Source organism: Eleginops maclovinus, chromosome 2 (genome assembly GCF_036324505.1).
Source record: "Eleginops maclovinus isolate JMC-PN-2008 ecotype Puerto Natales chromosome 2, JC_Emac_rtc_rv5, whole genome shotgun sequence".
Lineage (NCBI taxonomy): Eukaryota > Metazoa > Chordata > Actinopteri > Perciformes > Eleginopidae > Eleginops > Eleginops maclovinus.
Window position 1 is genome coordinate 28,829,558 of NC_086350.1, and position 20,393 is coordinate 28,849,950.

At 39.1% G+C, this 20,393-nt stretch overlaps 1 protein-coding gene across 1 annotated transcript in view; it reads left to right on the forward strand.

The window, feature by feature from the left end:
* Positions 1 to 9,325: 9,325 nt before the first annotated feature.
* The window catches only part of ppfibp2b (PPFIA binding protein 2b), an 80,537-nt gene continuing 69,469 nt past the window's right edge, over positions 9,326 to 20,393 (forward strand). Inside the window, exon 1 of the mRNA XM_063898105.1 lies at positions 9,326 to 9,503. The gene's annotated coding sequence lies outside the window, so the exon portion shown is untranslated. The remainder of the gene's footprint in view (positions 9,504 to 20,393) is intronic.

The following is a 20,393-nucleotide window of genomic DNA, read 5'->3' on the forward strand; positions in this document are numbered from 1 at the left end:
AGGATACATTAGAGCGAAAGGAAGCGTTAGAACCATCAGAGGCTGGAAGTGAAACACTGGAAATTGAAGATGCAAATACAGAGCTTGCATCAGGCCAAATCAGCTCCTCCTTTGTTCCTTGAATTAGAGACTGGGCATTCTGTACAACAATCCTGGTGACTGATATGCAGTTGTCCATCTTGCGGCGCATGTCGTGAGCTGGGCTGTCAATCCTTCAGTATTCATCATAAACTGTATTCAGTTCAGATAATTTCCTTTGAATAGTGCGGATGTGTTCTTGTAGGATGTCACTGGGATCCTGTTTTATCACAGATTTTTAGTTAGAGCCTTCCAGCGTTCATAAATATTGTCAAAGCGAAGTAGAAGCCCTTTTGTCTTTTCTTTCAGAAATTCCTTTCCCCTTTCTGTTAATGTGCAGGCTCTTTCATCTCTACTTGGCTCTGCAGAATGTACTACTTGTTGTAGACTTCGCTAGACTCATCTGTCTGCTCTGGCTCTGCAGCTTGTGTTATGGCAGCTGCTACACCCTGAGTCTCTTCATTTGTTTGTGACATGTTCAATTATTTAGCAATTACCTGTACATAATCAACTTGTCTCACATAAGCAGTACATATAACAACAAGCCTTTCCACAAAATACTCAGGTGAAAGGGTTAAACTAAGTTAGGTCACTGTCTTTCAAATAAACCCTTTAAGGAGGGTAAACATTATAAAGGCTTGCTTGGAACAATATTAAACCATGAATAGAACATTCCCCTCAAAATGTCAGCTTGCTTAAATATACACAAAATAGTTGTAAACCAATTCCACTTATAATATATATAATAATTATAATATATTATATACAATAAAATAATGAATGACCAATATAAACCACCAACAAGCCAATTACATCAATGCCCCTTCATGTGTTGTAAAACGCTGTTATTGTTATTAGGTTACACACCATCCCTTGTAGTTTTTTCAGTCTTTATGTCACGTTTCAGAACACAAACTTTAGTGTCTGGTTTATATATATATATATATATATATATATATATATATGTATATGCATATATATATATGTATATGCATTTATTTATCATTTGTTAATTCAGGTTGAAAAAGACAGTTGCAGCTCAAAAGATGACAGGGAGAGTGCAGGGAAGGGCCAGGATGCTCAGCATCACAACATTTCAAACGCCCAGACAGTCAGACAGTTACAGCCTGGAACAATTTTTTGCTTATCAACCACAGCAAAAGCCCAAAAATGTGTCTCTGCAGAGAGTGTTCATTTGTAAAGATGGCACAAATCGCAAATGGCTCACATACTGTGAGGAGAGTCACACGTTATATTGTACAGTGTGTTTGGCATTTTCCAAGGCATATGAAACAAATCCCTTCTTAAGTGGAATGCAGGACCGGAAGCATGTCAATCAAAGTAGAGGAGCATGAAAGGGGGGCCATGCATAGGGTGTGTGCTGAAGCATATTTTTTACATGCATCAAAAGCTGATACTGCCAGTCTGCTACATGGTCCCCATATAGTGTCCCACAGAGACCAAATAAAGAAAAGACCGCAAGTGTTGGAACGAGTTGTTGAAATAGTTAAAGTCATTGGTAAGAGAGGACTTAGCTATAGAGGGTCACAATCTGAAGCAGCTTACACATTGAATGAGTATTGACCATGGGAACTTTTTGGAGCTTGTAATTCTTCTTGGGAAATATGATGTATGTCTGAAGAAACATCTCACTGAGTGCAGTGAGAAAAGTAACAAGGTGCATCAAACAGGAGATCAGGGTCGAGGCTCTCTTGTGACATTTTTGTCCAAAACCACTGTGAATAAAGTCATCTCTAAAGTGCAGCAACTTATACAGGAGACCATTGCAAAAGAGGTTAGAGAGGCTCAGATGTTTTCAGTGCAGATTGACACAACCCAAGACATCACATCCCAAGACCAGTGCTCTTTAGTCTTAAGGTATGTCAAAGACACCGTTCAGGAAAGGCTTCTTGCAGTGGTGAAGTCTGAAGCATCAACTGGCCAATATTTTGTCACGGTCCTTGCAGATGTCCTTGAGAAATGTGAATTGGAGATCAGCAACTGCATCAGTAATGCCACTGATGGTGCATCCAATATGCAAGGCCAATACAAAGGTTTTTCCGCTCTGTTGTCCTCGAAAGCGCCAAACCAAGTGCATGTGTGGTGTTATTCACATGTGTTAAACCTGGTTCTGGCTGACACAACTGAAGTGGCTATTACCAGTGGATCCTTGTTCTCACTAATGAACGATATTGCTGTCTTCTTTCGTGAGTCATACCAGAGGATAAATGTGTGGGAGCAGGAAAGTCACTGAAAAATATTGAAGGCCAGTTTAACCTGAAAACATCAGCGTGTGTCAAGCAAAAGGGTATTTTGAGGGTTTAATGAGGTTTGAGACAGTTCTGACTGCTCAGCTTTTCCTCAGGATCTTTGAAGTCACAACACCACTCTCCAAATACTTGCAGACGCATGGTTTAGACATCTTGACTGCTCACCGAATGGTTCTGACCACTGAAAATGCCCTCAAGAACATGTCACAAGATTTTGAGTCAGTGAAGAAAGCTGCTGATGTTTTTGTTCAGTGGGCAAATACAAAATTGTCTGAGGAGGAATGTGATAGGGAAGTGGAAGAAGCTCTTCCAGAGAAAAGGATGAAGAGAACAAAAGACGATGGATGGTAAAATGGCAACGGATGAGAGCTTTGGAAATGCTAACAGTGCCTATGAAGCAGAGGTCCATAACCAGGTGATGGACACAGTTACAGGGAGCCTCCAAAGGCGTTTTCTATCCCATGGTTCCCTCTATGCAGACATGGCTCCCATTGACCCAAGAAACTTTACCCAAGTTTGTTTATCAGGTCTGCTTGATACTGCTTTTCAAGGGTTGAGCAAATGCTTACTCAAGTTTGACAGCAATGCAACTGCTGCTAATTTGCAAAGTGAGCTTAAGTGTTTGGTAGCACAATGGTCACGTCTGAAACAGTCTGTGTTGGATGAATACAAAGTTAGGACAGTGGTGGAAGAAGAGACAGAAGAGAACAAAGACACAGAAGAGGAAGAGGAGGAACTTAAACTGAGCACCTGCAAAGCTTGTAAAAACTGCCCAGCATGTTGTTACCAGATTCTGACAAGGTACAACCTGTTCACAGATACCTATCACATCCTTGGCCTAAGCTACACATTTCTCCTCACTCTTCCTGTCACCCAAGTAGCCTGTGAGAGAAGTTTCTGTCTTCAAATATATAAAGAATACATTGAGCAGCACTAATTCCCAGGAACATCTCGAAGCATTTATGCTTATGGCCATAGAGAAGGACATTGTCCTTGGGCAGTGAGCTCATTATAGATAGAGTTGCAGAGACCAGTGCCCTGCTGAGTAAGCTTTTACTGCCACATTATTGCGTACATTTTCATTAGCAACCTATAAATAAAGTTTCTATCCTCCAAGTTCAAGTTAATATAGGTTAGGGCTACCTTCTTTGTGAGTGTTCGGAAATACTTTTGTTTTATTGTGGTTTTATTGATGTTTTGTATATAAATAAACACCTCAGAAATGATCATTGATTGTATTATCTGTGAATATCTTCAGTCTATAAGGCTTTTGGTATAGTATCTTGAAACGCTGGCAAGTGGTTATTTAAACACAAAATCGCGTATGGGCTGTGGGCCTACATTGTTGAAAAAGTCCAGGGCCTTTTTTAGCCCCAGTCCGTCCCTGCTGGCTTATGGACGTCTTCACGGCACCATAGTTCTTTGTTACTGATGGATTTATTCATCTTTTTTATTTATATTTTTGGGCAACCAGTGCCTTTAATATAGTGCAGTGGAGAAACGGGGAGACAGAACCTGGGTCCACCGCGTGGGGATCAAACCCCAGTATATGGCTGCCTGCTCTACCCACTGAGCTATAGGACGGCCGGATCTATTCATCTTAATTGCGCTCCAACATCACCGTCATCAAATCCACCGTCGAACTGTTCAATACATAACAAAATAAACATGCATTCATATCACACACAACTTTAAAGACAAAATGAATATGTGTGTTGAAACATAAACACGTAAATAAACATACCTCGCTGACTGCACACAACCGAGAGAAAATTAGTTCACTTGTTAAAAGGAAAACATAAAAAACTTCAAATGTGTACTGCAACATCACCTTAAACTCTTAAACTTTAAACGTATAGCGGAGTATACAACCCTTGCGCTTCTTCTTGGAGGCGGTCGAAACAACTAAAGGTGTCCCCGCACAACATGGGATGTAAATATGGTTCCTTCGTAGTGTTAATACAACGAATCAATATTGATGAAAATAAATCATATAAATAATATATGTAAACAAACGTACCAAAAATGACATAAATAATATTTATGGCAGTTAAAGTCGGTCAGGAATTAAAATGGGTCACCTAGGTTAGGGTGACCAGACGTCCCCGATTTCCGGGGACAGTCCCCGTTTTCAGTGACCTATCCCCGGCTGCTGCTGTCCCCGGACATGTCCCCGGTTTTCACTATGACTGAAATATTCGAAATTGGAATAAAGGGGGGGAAAACAACAAAAACAAAATGTTGACCAAACGAGACTTATAGTTTGTGCACCCTACTTGCGCAGTCTAAAGCCAGCCAGAACAAGTGCCTAGAATGCCCGTCTTTCTGATCATCTGATTGGTGGAAAAGCTGCGCAGTAGAATATTTCTCTTCGGGGGCGCAACACTGGCCAGAGGCAGCTGCCAGCTACACGTAGCTAGTAGCCTAGTACTCGATTCTTTCATGGTATTCAATGCATTCATTCAGCCAGCACAGTACACACAGCAGAAACATCATTGATTGGATAGATAGGCGAACCAAAGGTGTTCTTGTAAGTGTTACCGTTTAATCATCTATGTCATGGGCTACGTTCCCAATCAGCATAAACACTCCCAATAATCTCCAGGACGCATGTGATTGATTCCATGAAGTTTTACTGAGAATCTTGGGAAACTGAAAATACAGCAAAATATCCGCATTATTATAAACAATATAATCTGTCATCCGGCAGTAGTAAAATATAGAGCTAATTCAGTTTAGCTACACAATCAAAATGCTAACAGTCTTTAATGCTCACACAAACTCAGCACTGCTCGATAGGTTAGTGTAAACATATACTCACAGACGTTGCTTTAGCGAAGAGGGAGAAAGAATAGCTGTGTAACGGAAGAACTGAAGACGGCACGGCTCACACAATCGTAGCTAATCACTGCACTGAGAAACCGGGTTCTTAGCCTATCTCCCAGCATGTACTACGTCTGAGTTGCTATGGTAACCAAAGTAAACAAGGACACTAAACAGTGTTTCTAACAAAAAACGACAGGGGCATAACAATCTATGTTAAATATTATTTCACGTTTAATGTATGTGTATTGTTATAAATAATCAATATATTGAAACGGAACATTAAAAGATAATTCACTGTTTCAGGACCGATCATATTTGTCCAATTCCTGTAGTATTACCGTATGTTGTTTTTAGCCTCAGTTAGCATATAGCTAGTATTGTATTGTATATATGAGTAGAGGAAGAAGGACACGTGGAGTTACATATTAAACACACCGCCTCTACCTCTCACTCATTGATGCTGCAATGATACTATTGCGTGTTTAATAACTGATAAACCTCAGAAGGATTGCATAATAGAATATCGTAGATGAGAGCTTCAGGACATCACTAACAAGATGGCGACGCCCCCGACGACGTCAGCCTATGGAAGAGTCCGGAGAACCCCATGTGACAAGCGGCCAATAGGATCCAGCCCCCTGTTACCAACCAATGATAGAGATAGAATCGGAGGATGAAACCCTCGTTATTAGTCACATACATGCACACAGCAGAGCACACACAGTGAAATCTGACCTCTGCATTTAACCCATCGGACCGGAGCACGTCTTATTTCGGAGTTGTTTATTTAATGGCCGGAAAGGGATGGTTCTATAAAACATGTTTGTATTTTGAAATCGCTCTCTTTTGTTCCAGACCGCCAGACAGTAACTTCTGATGAGCTCCACTCATTCAGCGGCCTGTGGACGTGTGTACCGGGCTATTGAGCCACAGCTGTGAAACTTTTTAAAAACCTACTACTGGATCCTTTTATTAAATACTCCTTTTAAAACTTATAAAAGGAGCTTCACTTCGTTTTCTTTTGAATCGACTCCTGGGCTTCGAATAAAATAACATTTCCTACAGTATTTTACAAGGTGCCTGATAAAACAGATCTGTTTGTCTGTTACAGCTATTGCTAACATTAGTAGCAGCGATGCTACAAACAACTGTTTAGTAACTCTATGGCACACAGTTTTATTATTATGACATTTCAGTGTCACTTTAGCTCCTTAGAGGTAGTTGGCAACGTGTCATTAAATAAAACCACTGGAAACGTATTACAAACTATTCATCACGTACTTGTGCCAGCCTGTCAGTGTCAGTGATGACCAGCACTCTCTGGCTGGCTGCCTTTATTTATTTAGAGTTAGGGACCATTCACAATAAGACATTGATATTGTACAACAAGAGGAAATCTATCATGCCAGGTTGTAGCTGTTTGCTCCTTTGTAGCATTTTCCATTTAAAAGTCTTCCTCAAATCTTGTGAAAATCATATGGTGTAAGGAGGACACCTTCATTTGGGTGTACTCTGTCTGGCTGATGTTCTAAAACCTCAGCTACTTTGTCATCAGAAAAAAAAAAACTCATTGTTAATCAATTCCTTTGCAATTTAGGAGAAATAGGGTGAGAGAAACTGCTTTATTTTTAAACTTATTTTAAAACTTAAAAACACTACATGTTTTGGAGAATTTTACGCCTCTGAACCGAAAATGTCCCCGGATTTTGTTTCAGAAATCTGATCACCTTAACCTAGGTAGAAAAGACAAGCTACAGTGCGAAGGAAAGGCTACCTTATCTTTCCCAAACACAAATCGCCATTGAGTTTGCTCAAATGCATCTTTTCATTCAAACACCTTGAATTACTAGTATCAAATACTAATAATACCAATAGTACCACCTGTCCGAAGTAAAGTTGTTCACTTTTTAATAACTACATTCAACTACAATGTGCTGTAATTCTAAAAAGAAATTATTACTGTATCTACCCTTTTGCTTCCTGTACAGATCTTACTATTATTGGTTAATATAATTTAGCAGGAAAGTATTGAATATTCACAGAAACTGTTCTTCTCCGGTAATAGCTTGCCATATCCATTGGTCTCAGGGACTGTATGAGCTACTGGCTTTGAGGGGCAAGACTTTTGTCTCCACATGATGACACCATGACCGGCTTAAACAATAGTGAAAGGTTGTTAATTTTTGAAGCTTGGAAGTTAAAAGTGAGCCCTTTTTTTACAGGTTAAACCACCAACGGGTATATAAATGTGGCATAAACATATATATTATATAGATCTTGAGTGCTGTATTTTGGGGATATTAACTGCCTGCCTTACCTGCATCTTTCCACGCATGTTTCATTGGCTGAAATTGTTGTGGCTGTGAATCAGCGTACAGTTAATGAAAAGCTAAAACCTCAATATGAGGTAAAGTAGAGGGGTTATCAGTGCATGTGTAGATCGTTAGTGTAAGCCAGGCTGCATTTCCTCCCTTCAGATGTGATACAACAACAAACCGAGTATTTTTGTAGTTGTAAATTCAGTTGGATTAAACCACATTTATGTAGTTAAACATTACAGTTATCTTATTTAATGCAGAATACGATTCTATCCGTGACAGTGGGAATAAAAAACGATATGCTATAGTAATCAGAAATAAATCCCCCTTGTTGTACAGAGCAAGAAACACTCCAGCCTTTTATTTAAACTTGTTTAAAACATGTTTAAATAAATATGTGTGTCCCGGCCCATAAATGTAATTATGCCGTCAGTTTTCAGATAAAGCCCCGGCATCAACAGTTACTTGTGTATTCTACAGTATACTTCTTTTCACCTCCCGATTTGCTTTCAACCCACCATCTTTTATGGACAAAATAAGATACATATTTATTAACCAGAAGCATGTTTGCATCCATGGTGGCAGCGTCCATCAATGCGCCATCTGGTGGATCGATGAGCCATTGCAGCTGGTTTCCATATCATTTATCAAGGGGGCGTAACAAGTCTGAGCAGTGTCCACTACGTCACACTAGGGGTTTTCTTTTAGGCGAGGGCCTGCCACGGACCCATATCATATAGGACCCCTAAAGATGGGGACGCTCGAAATGAGGGGTTACATCCGTAAAATACATAGTGACTACTCCAGGCTATGCGAATAATTGTTCAATACACAGTTGGATGAAAAAATAGTGTGAAGGTGTTGTTCCATTGTTTGAATGGGAAAATATGTGTATGCAATGAAGGGTAATAAAGAGTTCGATGTCAACACAAACGATACACAAATGACAGTGTCCATTCACCCTTTGCAAACAAGTATGCTGTAACACCTGTTCCAAAATCATTTAAATGTTCTTTTATTTTAAAACTTATATTATCCTTAGCCTATACAAATAAATTACTCAAGAAACAAATAGTAAGCTTGTACATTTCAAAAGATGGAAACTGTGACGTTTTATTGCAAAAATACATTGTACCACAAGATGACAGTGTTTATACGTAAAGACCTGTGGTTTCTGTTGCATTTGTTGGCGTGTTAATCGTCATTCAGAGGCCTGTCGTTTTTTTCTTTCTGTGTTGTTGTATGTGTAGGTTTTCTTACAGTGTATTTTAACTTTATTTCCTGCAGCAGAAATTAAGAACTTTAGAGAAATATTGAGTTAAACGTAAGTAAATTCAATTTGTTCTGCAAATTATTGTTTTAACCTCCTATTTCTATTTCACTGTTCATAACTCCTGTCGGATATATTTTGCTAGAGTTAATGTTGCAACAAAGTTTGAAATACATTTGGGCAAAGTTTATATTTGAGGTCCATGTTGCCAACATGCGAGGTTTAGAATATCAATATCACCTGCACATAACAATAGTGTACATTATTTTAGTATGGCAATTGAATATTAATTAACATTTTGTATAGGTCTATATGAATAGGCTATAATTGATATTTACTAGACCATTATTACCTGCAAATAGTCAGTAAGGCTATTGCAAGTAATATTTCAAATATTTGTGTTTGCATAAAATTACTTTATAAATAAACCTACTGGCAGCCTTTAACGATTATTATGTACCAAACACAAATAATTAGTATGACAAAAAGATCTAAAAAGAATTTGAACGGCACTTGAGCTCGGGAAATATTACGAGGGGCTCGTGAAGGCATCACATTGCAGCTGACAGTTAAGGAAGCTCGCGCTCTCTACAGAGGGCTACAGTCTGCGGAGCAAGAGCATTGCCGGTGTGTGTCCTATGTTTGTGTCTGAGAAACCGTGTGTGTGTGTGTGTGGACTCACTTTTTATCCAAACTAATGTAAAGGATCTCCTCGGATGAAGCGTCAGAGGAGTCGCTGTGGTGAGTCTCCTGCTGTAACACATGCCGCTCAGTTACGTGGACCATGTCTGCCTCTGTCATACTCAAGTGTCATTTAGTCAAGTTCCTCTCTTGAGATTTCAAATCATGATTTTCTGATATTGTTGGTAGACGAAGATTAGTTTACTATACAGTGAGCCACTGTAGCTTTAAGTGTGACAAACAACAGACAGGTCTGACCCTCTGAACCTGTTCAGTTTGAACTCCACTTCAAGCGTTATCACGGTTCCTAAAGTCAAAAACAATCTGAATATACCTTTAATATTGAAGGCCGATCTGGACGAGGACATTAGCATACTTTCACCCTGTGTACTTACACAAGTAGGCTATTGGCTTCTAATGCTAAAACTACAATATTCCAATTCTGCATGGACCTGGTTCTTCATATTATAAAATCCTATTGTCAACAAGTTGTTATTTGCCAATTGTATCAATGTTACATTCCAACAACTGTCCTGTACTATAGCATAAACCAGGGGTGTCCAAACTTTTTTCACCGAGGGCCATACAGAAAAATATACAAAGAGCTGGGCCACTTATAGAGGTGAATATTGGCTCATAAATTAAGTTATAAGTTAGCAAAATCAATCAAATGTAGGTGAATAATGCGCAATACTTGAAAACACTTTAAGAAAAAAACAGCCTTCATTCATTTATTTTGTTGGCAGCCCATTCCTTAAAACAGAAGCCTCAGATTGCTTATAATAAGAGCAACTATGAAGGTTAAATTACAAGTTCGTTGTAGAAATAAGTTATTGGGCTTTTTTCTAACAAGTAAGATTTGTTAGAAAATGTTTTACATTTTAAATCTGAATTTATTTGAAAATTGGGCTCATTCATATATTTTAACATGTATATTTAAGAAGTACAATATAAGACAAGCAAAAGTTTAATTTGTGGGCCATATTCCATTATACTTTTAGAATTTGCAGAGGGCAGATTCAAAATGGCCTGCGGGCCGCATTTGGCCCCCGGGCTGTAGTTTGGACACCCCTAGCATAAACTATTGTATACAGGATTGGCGTGGAAATGTTATATGTAGCCTATTTAGTAGGGCGGACAGCAAGTGTTTCCTGCACAAGTGAAACGCTAGTATACTAGCGCTCTGTGGTTCTTCGCTTCATACTTCTTCGCTCCAAGCTGACAGTCATACACTGTCAGCTTGGAGCTATTAAATGATGGTAAGCTGCACTGACACATGCTGTGTAATTGCATATCATCAATTTCTGACAGCATGAGCATAGGAGGGTAGGGAGGGAGGGAGGGAGAAAAAGAGGGGATGATGTTATGCTAATGAGAGAAAAGCCAGGCTGATGCGAGGCCCCCCTCTGCTGAGGCATCTGCTGTATAACACTGGAGATAGTATACATAAACACACACAGGCACACACACAGGGATGCATGAGCACATGAAAAGACATCAAAGACACCAGGCAACTTGAGAGATCTGAAGGAGCCTCCTGCAACCAAATACAGCGAGGCCTCCTTTATATTGCAAATGTCATTTGAAAGGGAGAGAGTTAAAAGGCCTCATTGCTATTGTCAACACTGAATTCATTAAGGTTCTTGAGTGAAATTAGCACTTAGAAACCACACAGAAAAAAAATAGGAAAAAAAGTTAAGCAGCAAAAGATAAATGCCTTAACTGTAGAATGTATTACTATAAGATTTGTGTTATGAGCCTACTTTGAAGTAGGTTTCAGAGCTATTTCCATGCACATATGTATGCTTGCATTGTGCACACACAGTGGATCAGCACATGATGGGATTCATCCCTATGATCAAAGCTGCCTGTGTAATCCCAAGAGGAGGGTTGTTCTCTGCAGCTGTATTCATTCAGGATGATTGCTCTGTCATCACTGATCACACCACTACTGTAGATTACTGGAGGCTACCGTTAGCAAGAATAAGAGAGAATAGTTAGAAGAAGGACAGATATGGGCACAATTTAAGCAGAGGAACAACTGTAAGAGTGAGAGGAGAGGAGCAGAAGATCATTTATAATGAATAATAATATGCTATCTGGAGGAGTGAGAGAAAACATAGTGGCAGGGAAATAAGAAAATATAAACAATAATATGTCTGCAGTTTATTAGAGGTTATTTTTGGTTTTCTGTCAAAGGAGTGAAGGGAGGCGGAAGAGAATATCTGAGCAGGTGCAACTGGTGGTTATAGTTATGTTTCTATAGGTAAATCAATTAAAAGACTGCTTATTATCCTTGGATGAAAAGAGAGAAAACCGAGAAAATAAGGGATGAATTAAGTTTTATATCTTTTCCTATTTGACAGTTTACAGAAAGGAAAGAACTGTATTAGTAAAACATTCCACGTAGTATACAGTGGGGCAAAAAAGTATTTAGTCAGCCACCAATTGTGCAAGTTCTCCCATTTAAAAAGATGAGAGATGCCTGTAATTTTTATCATAGGTATACCTCAACTATGAGAAAAAAAAATCCAGGAAATCACATTGTCTGATTTTTAAAGAATTTATTTCAAATGATTGTGGAAAATAAGTATTTGGTCAATAACAAAAGTTCATCTCAATACTTTGTTATTTACCCTTTGTTGGCAATGACAGAGGTCCAACGTTTTCTGTAAGTCTTCACAAGGTTTTCACACATTGTTGCTGGTATTTTGGCCCATTCCTCCATGCAGATCTCCTCTAAAGCAGTGATATTTTGGGGCTGTCGCTGGGCAACACAGACTTTCAACTCCCTCCAAAGATTTTGTATGGGGTTGAGATCTGGAGACGGGCTAGGCCACTCCAGGACCTTGAAATGCTTTTTACGAAGCCACTCCTTCGTTGCCCTGGCGGTGTGTTTGGGATCATTGTCATGCTGAAAGACCCAGCCACGCTTCATCTTCAGTGCCCTTGCTGATGGAAGGAGGTTTTCACTCAAAATCTCACGATACATGGCCCCATTCATTCTTTCCTTTACATGGATCAGTCGTCCTGGTCCCTTTGCAGAAAAACAGCCCCAAAGCATGATGTTTCCACCCCCATGCTTCACAGTAGGTATGGTGTTCTTTGGATGCAACTCTGCATTCTTTCTCCTCCAAACACGACGAGTTGAGTTTTTACCAAAAAGTTCTATTTTGGTTTCGTATGACCATATGACATTCTCCCAATCCTCTTCTGGATCATCCAAATGCCCTCTAGCAAACTTCAGACGGGCCTGGACAATGTACTGGCTTAAGCAGGGGGACACGTCTGGAACTGCAGGATTTAAGTCCCTGGCGGCGTAGTGTGTTACTGATGGTAGCCTCTGTTACTTTGGTCCCAGCTCTCTGCAGGTCATTCACTAGGTCCCAACGTGTGGTTCTGGGATTTTTGCTCACCGTTCTTGTGATCATTTTGACCCCACGGGGTGAGATCTTGCGTGGAGCCCCAGATCGAGGGAGATTAGCAGTGGTCTTGTATGTCTTCCATTTTCTAATAATTGCTCCCACAGTTGATTTCTTCACACCAAGCTGCTTACCTATTGCAGATTCAGTTTTCCCAGCCTGGTGCAGGTGCACAATGTTGTCTCTGGTCTCCTTTGACAGCTCTTTGGTCTTGGCCATAGTGGAGTTTGGAGTATGACTGTTTGAGGTTGTGGACAGGTGTCTTTTATACTGATAACGAGTTCAAAAAGGTGCCATTAATACAGGTAACGAGTGGAGGACAGAGGAGCCTCTTAAAGAAGAAGTTACAGGTCTGTGAGAGCCAGAAATCTTGCTTGTTTGTAGGTGACCAAATACTTATTTTACCGAGGAATTTACCAATTAACTCATTAAAAATCAGACAATGTGATTTTCTGGATTTTTTTTCTCATTTTGCCTCTCATAGTTGAGGTATACCTATGATGGAAATTACAGGCCTCTCTCATCTTTTTAAATGGGAGAACTTGCACAATTGGTGGCTGACTAAATACTTTTTTGCCCCACTGTATATACATTTGCAATTATAAAAGAACATGGATGGCCATGACAACAGATGTATTCCTCTTTTAAGGGCAGCCTCTCTTTATAGATTCAAGCAGCTTGTTGTGAGAATGTAGATCAGGGGGGTCCAGACTTTTTTCCCTGAGGGCCTAGGGGTGCTAATGATTCACAAACATTTCGGTTCGGGACGTACCTCAGTTTTTAGGATTAATTGTATGTAGTTCTACAAACTTTACATTTTCTCTGCTAATAATAGCAACAACACCACAAAGATCCAACTATAATTCTGTATGTTATTATGGATAGAACATAAACATCTGTGAAATTAATGGTATTTTTATTTGTTTAGGGAAAAATTAAACAAATTGCAAACAGAATAAAATTAATAAAAAAATTAAATTAAAATTGCTTCATTTAATATTGTAGCATTCGCAGCTCCACCGCATGGCTGGCTAGCTAGTTGAATAAGGAGGACATGGAGGATCCAGTTGAACCAGAGAACCGGGTTTTATTACCCTCATCACAGACTCAACCCCTGGGTTGGAAGACTGCCCAAAACAACAAAAACAGGCTAGACTATCTAGGTGGCGCATGTTCTTCTCCCCAATTGTCTTTCTCTCTTCTTCTTCACCTTCCTCAATCTCCGCAGCTCTACACTCTTCTTCTACTCTCTTAATTCCCACCCGCTTTTTCTACCCGCCCTGTCCAGCTAACTAGGGCGAAGAGAGCAGAACAAATGTTATTGCAAGTTAGAAACGTATTTGGTTCGATAAAATCTGCAAGATAACTTTGATGTAGCAATAATAAATAATAAATACATTATTATTAAAAGTATTCTAACAAAGCGCAACCAATGTTTGTTTACAACTTCCTCCCAAGTGGGAGGTGGGTTTGCACTTCAGTCATTTTTCTTTTGGTACCGGTGATATTCACGTTCGGGTGAATCCTTTGTGTGCAAGTTTGATTTATTGCCAGCCGCGTAATCACTTTGACATGTCGCCATATCGACTGTTCCTCATACAACTGACTAAATTCCAACGCACCCCTGGACGCAACCCTGACCAGCTCTCATAGTAGGCTCTCGTCCAATGAAATGAAGTGGTTGCTCTATGACGTTGAACCCAATGTGAACAAATTACACTGAACGCAGCGAAAGAACGCAGCACCTGAAATTACTTCCAAAAAGTTTTTCACATGCTACATTTTTTACGTTCAACGTTATATACGTTTGGTACACTTCAGTAACCACGTGTACCGAACCAAAGGGCCCATACCGAATATTTTCGGTACGAATACGTATACCGTTACACCCCTATGAGGGCCACATACAGAAAATCCCATGAAGGACTGGGCCACTTTCTAGAGGTGAGGTATATTGCCTCATAAATTGAGTTATAAGTTAGCAAAATCAATCAAATGTAGTTTCCTGCCTACAGCATGCATCAGGGACACCTTGGTAGCACTTGATCTTTTAGGTATCGAACCGCTGACCTTCAGGTACCCATGCTAAATCCCTATGGTCTTCGCCACCACCACCTAAGGGGAAACAGGAAGGGTACATTCTCAACTAAGATTAGTTAGAAAACGTTTTCAACTTTAATTGACAAATTTATGTGAAATGGGGCTTATGAATACTACTGTGTAATATATGTATACATATATATTTAAAAAGTACAATATACAGTAAGACAAGCAGAAGTTTCATGTGTGGGCCATATTCCATTATACTTATAGAATCTGCTGATCGGCAATTCAAAATGGACCACGGGCCACATTTGTCCCGGGCCGTAGTTTGGACACCCCATATATAGATTGATAAAGGTTTGAGTTGACTTATGGGAAGATATAAATACGTTTTTACATTTACATTTATCATCTGGCATGTTAGTCAAAACAAAACGTCTCTGTTTAGCGGTTGGAGACCCTGTCGTTGTACAGTAGTTCAGCTAAGATTTAAGAGAACACAGGTGCTAATATAGCTGTTGTCAGAACGTGAAGTACTCTTGTTGCTTTCCAATTCCAGCTCTTCAATTCTGAATTGTGAGAATGTTATTTCTTGTAGCCATTGAGGAACACAGATAATATATTTATATCAACTTTTGGTAACACTTGAATACTTGAATAACACTGACATAACATTGTCATAACCATGACATGACATCTGTCTTAAACATTAATGAATACTTATGACAGTTGTCGTTAAGTGACATTCGGTAAGTTATGTCACTTTTGATGCAAAGGTGACATTGTTTGAGATGTCCTTGTTATGACAACTTGACATAAACCAAGTCAACAAAATAAACATGTCATAGAAGACATCCATATATGACGGTTTAATGTCGCGCTAAGATATCAAGCTAAACATTTTTCTTAAGTTTGACAGTTAGGTCTGCTATGACATGTTTATGACAGGTTTGGTTCTCTTGGTTTATGTGAAGTTGTCATAACAAGGACATCTCAAACAATGTCACCTTTGCATCAAAAGTGACATAACTTACCGAATGACACTTAACAACAACTGTCATAAGTATTCATTAATGTTTATGACAGGTGTCATGTCATGGTTATGACAATGTTATGTCAGTCTTATGAACACCCATTCAAGTAAAGTGTTACCCAACTTTTCAGCATTAATAGAAAATAAAGGGCTTTTAAAGGTTGTGATCACTACTGGAAAACCAACATTGATGTATTAAAGTTGGCACTATACAATGACTTTGTACCAGTATGGAAGATGCAGTTGTAAGTCTTTCTATGATATGCCATCATTTAAAAAAGAAAACGTTTCATTCTTTGGTAACATCGACATGGTGCCTAAGAAGTTGAAGAATGTGATCATTATAGTCAAATCTATCGCTGTGGAACATGCTAGAAACAAAATCACACAAGACCAGCTGACATGCAGCAGAGAGGAGCGAGGAGGTGAGGGTGGAAGAAAACATTAGAGCCACGAGGAAGGTGAAGGGAGAACGCGAAGAAACAAATTGCTTATATTATATATATTTAATCAAATTTATATTATATATATATATATATATAATGTATATATATATATATATATACAGTATATAAAAAAATATACTTTTTGGTTTTTGTATCTGCTCCTTTGCTACACAGGTTTGAGCCTCATCATGCATTGGTTAAACTTAGACCAGTAACAATTATCATTCCAAGAGTTGCTTCTACAATACCTTCTACAAGAGTTTTAATGTCTTTATTTTACCAAGGCAAGGAGATATCACATTTTCAGTAAGCAAAAAAACGTGTAATTCAGAAAGAAAAATAAGATGTAGAATATGTCCCAGCCTTTCATGTTAACCAGTCAAACTCAGATCAAAATGGAAATAGCAATTAAGTATTCATTTGTGTAAATATTAGCAAATGTATGTTTGAGATTGACCGTCTGAGCACCTGCTTTTTGAAAAGACAAACACATGTGTATAGATCCAAGGCTTATGTGAGTGTAACATAATCCTGTAATGTGAACGGTCTCTGTTCTTTCGCAGATACATTGATAGCAGCTTGTTGTGACTCTGTAACTCTAGACTCCAGTAGCTAAGGTGGCAGCCTTTTATCAAGTCATTTCAACAGTCTCACAAAATGTGTAATAGCTACGTTGGTCCACAGGGCAAAACATAGTCTGTTAACAAAAATCCAGTGCACATGTCATGGTATCGTCTACTTTCCCGGTGGGAAAAACAAACAAACATGGCGGACACCAACCTATTTTTAGTGAAATATCCAAAATTGTAGTTGGCCAATATAATTATTTTTGATAACATTTCTAGCGAGTAATTGTTTACTCTAATTCCAGAATCTACGTCCGGTGGATGTGTAGGATCTATAGTTTGATATATATTACGAAGATCAGTTTCAGGCATATAATTGTTTTTCACATTAGGCTATAGCAAAAATCTAAGTAGGTGGAGTTCAGTGATTCCGATAATGTTCTTTCGTTAAACAAATGTGTTCCTGATGTCCATACCAACTTTCGTCAGTTTCGGGCGTCCTAAGCTTCGAAAAAAAAATAGCATTTTGTTCTCTAGCCCTATTAAGAAATTATGAAGGTATCAGCTTATTAAGAGGAATAAGCAAACTATTTTGTGGTTTAAAAAACTGGGACCGGTTATTTTTCTCAATTAGGTCGAGAGCCAGGCGTGACAGTGTTCAGCAACACTGATGACCTTGTCTCATTAACGCCTCTTTTTTGTAACCGCTTTTTTAAGATACATAAAATGTTTCAATTAATGAGTGGGGTATTTAAAAACATACTTCATCGTTTACATTTTGTCAAGCTTGTGTTTACCACATCTTATTACAGGCATCTAAATACTGCTTTCTGACTTTCAAACAAGGGAACCAGAAGTATAAAAATGCTCATTCTGTTCCTGGTGTTAGGACTCATTCAGCAGCACATACAGCAGTGGTGAGGGAGAGAGAGACCCAAAGGACAGAACAGGAAACAACCTCAACTTGAATGTCCTGTTGCATTGCTGTAAAGAATGGTGGAGAATCTTGTGTTTCTTGTTGGCTTGGCTCTACACACACACACACACACACACACACACACACACACACACACACACACACACACACACACACACACACACACACACACACACACACACACACACACACACACACACAGCAAGGGGTGTGTGAGTTTACCGTTCCTCCTCATTTGGCTTAGCCTGTTTGGATTAGTGTCACCAGCTAGGGGCCAGACCTTAGCCTCCAAGGCCCTCCTATAAAACAAGTGTGTGTGTGTGTGGGTGCGTTTGTGCATGCGCTCTCTTGTGTGTCTTTGTGTTAACGCATAACTCTTACTCTCAGCCGTGCAGGTTCACATGCGATCTGGAATTTCCTGTTCTCACAGACCATCCCCATCATTTTTCCTTTTCAAGGTTTGGTGCTACAATATCAATCATCAATGTTTCCCACCATCAAAACAAGGACCATTTGTGGCCTTCTTTTTATATTTGACAAGTAGTAGGTTAACTTAATAGTCAAAATGTTAAAGGCTGGACTCTTTGCTACTTTGTTATTGAGTTATTCTGAAGACGCTTAAATGTCATGAGCTCGGAAACAGAGATCAAACATTTAGTCATTGAAGGTAGTATTTGGCGTGATACTGTTTCATAACTGTAAATACATTTTGAGCAAATTTCATAATTTGTATGTTTTAGCGTAAGCATATCCAAACGATGGAAGAACATTCTCAACCTTCTGTTCTTTAAAGAATGTTTAAAGAAGATAACTGCGATCTGTATGAAACGCATTTCTCAAAAAAGTGACTTTGCGAGTGCACACTGAATAATTGACGGGCAAATAATTTAAATGAAAGTGAGGATTCATATCACTGTCGTAAAGCTCAGCTGGGAGAGACTGACAGTCTCCATCTTCTTCTGAGGATCATCACGTCGGCTTGATGATAAGTTATAGGCTATCCTAATGATAATAGAACAGAGGCTAGGTGTTCGGTGTCATAGATCACTTTGTTGGAATAGCTTTGTCCTGGGTGAAATGTATTTATCACGGTCTATGTAGTTTAGCTCTTCTTCACTTTGGCTGTGCTTCTTTCTCTTTCTGTTTCACTTTGTGTCTGTTTCTTTTTACAGTAATTTTAGTTGCTTTTCAATGAATGTTTTATTATTCCAATTTCGGCAATCATCATTTCACAGACCCAAATGTTCCTGACAATATAAGGGCCCTTCATCATATTTGATATTTGAACACAGAGGTCTTTTCAGGTTTATTCTATTGATCTTAGCTGTTGGTTCCCTTGGGCAAGTTGTAACAGTGATGATTAGTCTAGTCAAGCTGTTACCCAGGAATGTAGTCATACTGGATAACTGCAGGTATGAGGGTGTAGTGTAACAATGAAGCCCTGCAGGATCCTTCTGGCTCAATCCCTGCCTCTTTCAACCTCATACAACTGAACTCTGTTCTCATTAATGTTGCAAAGGCAACATTTCTTTCATATTTTGGTCACTATTTCAAACATGTGGCTAACATTTAAGACACAGATGAAAATTGCAAAGGCAAGGCAAGTTTATTTATACAGCACCTTTCAAGACAATTCAAAGTGCTTTACACACATGGAAAACATTAAGAGCATTAAGAAACGTGTAACCCTGTAACACAATACAGGGCATGGAACATAAATTAGAAATAAAAAGAAGAAATAAACAATTCTAAAATAAAAACCTAAATAAACCCACATTAGAGAAAAGATATACAGTTGACTATGAAGATAAATAATCCACGAACTGTCAGACAAGTAAAAACTATTGAAATGAACAACTGCTGATGACAGAGCCAGCTTTCTTAATCAGTGCTTGTGTGTTTAAAAGTAGTTGGAGTAGCAGCGGACCTGCAGGGTTCTGGGAGTTTGTTCCAGATATTTGGAGCATAATAACTGAACGCTGCTTCTCCTTGTTTAGTTCTGACTCTGGGACAGAAAGCGGACCCGTCCCAGAGGACCTGAGAGTTCTGGATGATTCATAATGTAGCAGGAGATCAGAAATTGATTTTAAGCTAAAACCATTTAATGCTTTATAAACCAGCAGCAGAACTTAGAAATCAGTTCAATGAAAGACGTACTTTTATTAATACCTGTGGGGAAATTCGAGAATTCTGCATTTGACCCCGTGTTAGGAGCAGTGGGCTGCCATATGTAGGGAACAGTGCCTTGCTCAGGAACACCACGGTAGCACTTGGCATTTCCCAGGCCAAGCCCCTAACCAATTTTTCACCACCGCCCTTCAGACAGGAAGCCAGTGTAAAGACCTCGGAACTGGAGTGATGTGATCGACTCTGTCAGTGTCAGTGAAAATGAATGGTGGACCTTTCATTTCACACAAGACACAAACACCAGACACCCCCACCCCCATTCATCCCTTGTTATTTCTTTATTTGGACCTCGGAAATTCTTTAACTGTAATTGATA